Here is a 4,334-nt window from a genome sequence, read left to right on the forward strand (position 1 = left end):
GAAGGTTGGATAATGAAAACCAAACGAATACTATTGAGGACGTGTTTTCAGTGATAGAAAGATCGGGTGTTTCTCCCTTGTATATAGCATACTGCGATGTCCCATCAAATGATAAAATGTCATCGGTTTCATCATCATTTGGAGTAGGTTTCATGGACAACCTGTGTCTATCTGAAACTGACATGGACGAAGTATATCCACACGCTTTAGCTTTTGTTAGTTTGTCTTTTTCGTTTGGACAAACTCCTCTTTTGAAATCTCGCTCTGAACCAATGTCCATTTCAGTGTCAATTTCTTCTCCGCATGATCTTATTTTCACGGTGGCACCAGTAACTACATCGGGTAGTGGTTGATGAAACTTAACATCTAACGGTAGGTAAACTTGTCCTTCCATGAAATTGTGATTAATTTCACCCGTTACGTGATTTTCACCTGATTTGGGTCGGTGTTCGATTGTTATATGCACCAGTGCTGATGATTGACGTGATGGAGTCCCATAATCCATTGCGATCACTTCTAAGGCATACGACGATTCATTAAGGAATTCATGATCAAGTTCACAAGATAGATACAGTGTGTTGTTCGGGGAAATAGTGAAACAGCTGTAGTTTCTACTCAAGAACAAATCAAAGTCGCCATTTTCCTCACTGTCGTCATCAAAGACTTCAAAGAACACGACAGATTGATTCATGCTAAACTCACTCGAAATCGTAATATTATAAATCTCTGATTCAAATTTCGGTGCGTTGTCATTTACATCGGAGACCCAAACTTCAAATATAGCGAATGTTGCCATGGCTTCTGCTCCATTATTCGAAGCTGTGATATTTAACAGTATAGGATTTTCAACAAGCCCTTCAAAGTCTACACGCGATCGGAGAAAAACAGCTCCAGTTCTGTTATTTATTCCGAAAGTATCGTCTTCTTGCATTGTGTATATGACAAGTCCGTTGTCTCCCTCATCTTTATCGTACGCCGTCACACGGAAAATAACGGTCCCAGGAACCAAATTTTCCGGAATGTCGACACCATCCACATCATTCATAAACTCGGGTAGATTATCGTTTACGTCCGTCAGAATAATTTTCAGACGTATATTTATGTCACAGACCGGCAAACCGGGGTCTTCTACCGATATAATCAGATCAATTTCCCAGGTACAAGTTTCGTCACGGTCAAGCCTTCCCATCGTTCTAAGGATTCCCGTGTCTTCCTCCAGATCAAACAAAGCAGAAACGTTCGATTCCGTAAGTGTATAACTCAGTGAAAAGTTTCCCGAAGTATCCAGGTCTTCGGCGAAAAGTGTTAAAACTGCGGTGCCGATCGACAACTCTTCCTCAAGGTGTACTTCGATAGTGTCCGCACTGTATGAGATGGGAAAGCTACTTGAATTGACAATGGCATCGATGTCAAAGACTGGACAGTTGTCGTTCATGTCAACAAGTTCTATAATAACTGTGATATTACATGAGCTTTTTCTCTGGTCTATTGTCTCAGCGACAACAATTGTAGCTATGATAAAGCACGAATATTGTTCATAGTCCAGAAGTGGATATTCCTTCCCTGTCACAAGTTTATGTTCAGTATTATTAACCACGAAAACGTCGTAGCTTGTTATATTGATGGCCTGAGAGGGCGCTGTCATGGTAACACCGATCACGTCGTGTAACTCGACCTTGATGTTTTCGTAGTTATCCGCATAATCTGTGAAATTCAGGATAGTGTACCCCTCCCTCTCGTTTTCTTGTAGTTGTACATGTATCTCCCTGTCTTGTAATGGGTCCGGCTGCCTTAGTGGTTTGGGCGTTGTTTTCTGAAAGTTCAAACATTGTGGAGAATACTAGAATGTCATTGATATGTAGTCAACGATTGTAGGTATTTGGGGTAATTCATGTATATTAAGGTATATAGTCTTCTACTTCCTGAAGAAAACTTGAATTGGTCTGTTTAAGGTAGAATATAGGTGAGTGAACACGCACGCACGCACGCACGCACGGACGGACGGACAGACGGAACTCATTACTCTATAACCCCTTCAGACATAAATGTGTAAACTGTATGGTACTATAAAACATTCTATATTATCCCTGAACATCAACATTACATTTACATGATTGTATAAAAATTCGTTTCTCGACAAAGTTCCCCAGTACGTAGACGTCGTATATTTCATATTTGATTCATTATTATAATCGACTGAATAAAGAGTGAAGTGTCTAGAACGTCTGTACATGTGGCGATCGGCTATAACGATCGGTGAAACACTGTGCTATATAAAATTCCTAAAACTTTAACACCATTCTGTCTCATTCTGTCTTTACGAACAACCTGATTCTAGTCACAAGAGATATTAAACCGAATGTACCGTAAGCGCCGTAAACAGGTCAGTCTCAGATAGACCGTTCAAAAGAATTGAATGCCGAAGTGTGTGGAAATTTGAAATCACTAGGTCGTTGCACTCTTGATGTCGTATTGTATTCTTTCAGGTCGTTCATACTCTATACAGACCCCACAAATTCTTCCATACTATACTCTACTCGACACCACTATGACTTGGCAAGTTGCCAGCGTCCGAATGAATGAAGGGAACACGAGATGTTGATGTGTAATTTACAATGTGTCTAGATGGTTTACTCTGTAACCGAGCCTTTATTAAAATCTACTTAGCTTCACATTCACACACATTATTTATATATCTCTGTGTGTGTTTTATTGACATACTTTTATTTTATTACAGTTTAGGGACCCTTACTTTATGCCTACACTTCGCGAAGTGACGGATCCTGTGTGAAAGATGAGGACGTGTTATGCTTAGTTTAAGCATGGAAAATTACATGTCAAATAAAACGTGACACAACACAACACAACACAACACAACACAACACAACACAACACAACACAACACAACACAACACAACACAACATACATACATACATACATACATACATACATACATACATACATACATACATACATACATACAATGTACATACAATGTACATACATACATACATACATACATACATACATACATACATTCATACATACATACATACATACATACATACATACATACATACATACATACATACATACATACATACATACATACATACATACATACACATGTATGTATGTATGTATGTATGTATGTATGTATGTATGTATGTATGTATGTATGTATGTATGTATGTATGTATGTATGTAAAATGTATGTATGTATGTATGTATGTATGTATGTATGTATGTATGTATGTATGTATGTATGTATGTATGTATGTATGTATGTAATATGTTACTGTTAGAGCGACACAGTGACTTCTTTTCCGGATTCTATCTCTATAACTATAGTAACTGTTGCCGTATTGACATTTTTTACTTTTGACTTTTGACTGGTGAAGATAAGTCAAGCTATTTTTCTTTGTTATTTATTAAATTCTAAAACAATATGAAATGTGCTAACCTCTTTATGGTACATCATAGAACATCCCTCATTTGAATATAACCTGAGGTGATCTAGTTAGTAGATGTTATAGATGTATATGTCAATAACCTCTTTATGGTACATCATAGAACATCCCTCATTTGAATATAACCTGAAGTGATCTAGTTAGTAGATGTTATAGATGTATGTGTCAATATTGTTGACAGTATGTACAGACGTATTGTGCAATTGATGCATCGTATCATGCATATCATCGCTGGTGGCCAGACTGTGTCAATTTAGTCAAGTCGCGTTTGATCGGTTCTCATTTCAAATTTATCCTAACGACTCTCTTATCAATGTCAGATTAGATGATTTTTCCCGACGACTATGTTACCGTCTCTTTACCCTGCGAAGTGACAGTATGACATTGTATGGTTTTTAATTACAAGTCATCGTTCGCCATCTCAACGAAAGACACACTTCTCGTTATACTAGTTTAGCGTTTCGGAGTTTGATTCGCCTTGTCATATTAAAATAACTTACTGCCAACAGACCATCGTCTCATACAGGGAATAGACAACAACTTTCGTTGTAAACAAATTTATTGTATACCTTCTTTTGACCAACTTTCTCAAGACGTACGGTTACACACGTTGTTTTGACATCTCTTGCAGCAAAAAGAAGACTAGATTAGTTCTCCGTAATATGGAGTGTAACATGGACGATTTCCGCAGATATTATGTATATTTAGCAGGTCTTAAAATGATATCTTTTGTATCTGAAAAAATGATTAAATGAATCCTAACTTTCATTGTAAGTGTAATAGATTATAAAAATACTATTTACACTATTTCGTATTAGTAGCAAGTAGTTGAGAATGCTTAAATTGGCGTGTGTGAAAAAGTT

This window comes from Glandiceps talaboti, chromosome 8 (genome assembly GCF_964340395.1).
Source record: "Glandiceps talaboti chromosome 8, keGlaTala1.1, whole genome shotgun sequence".
NCBI lineage: Eukaryota > Metazoa > Hemichordata > Enteropneusta > Spengelidae > Glandiceps > Glandiceps talaboti.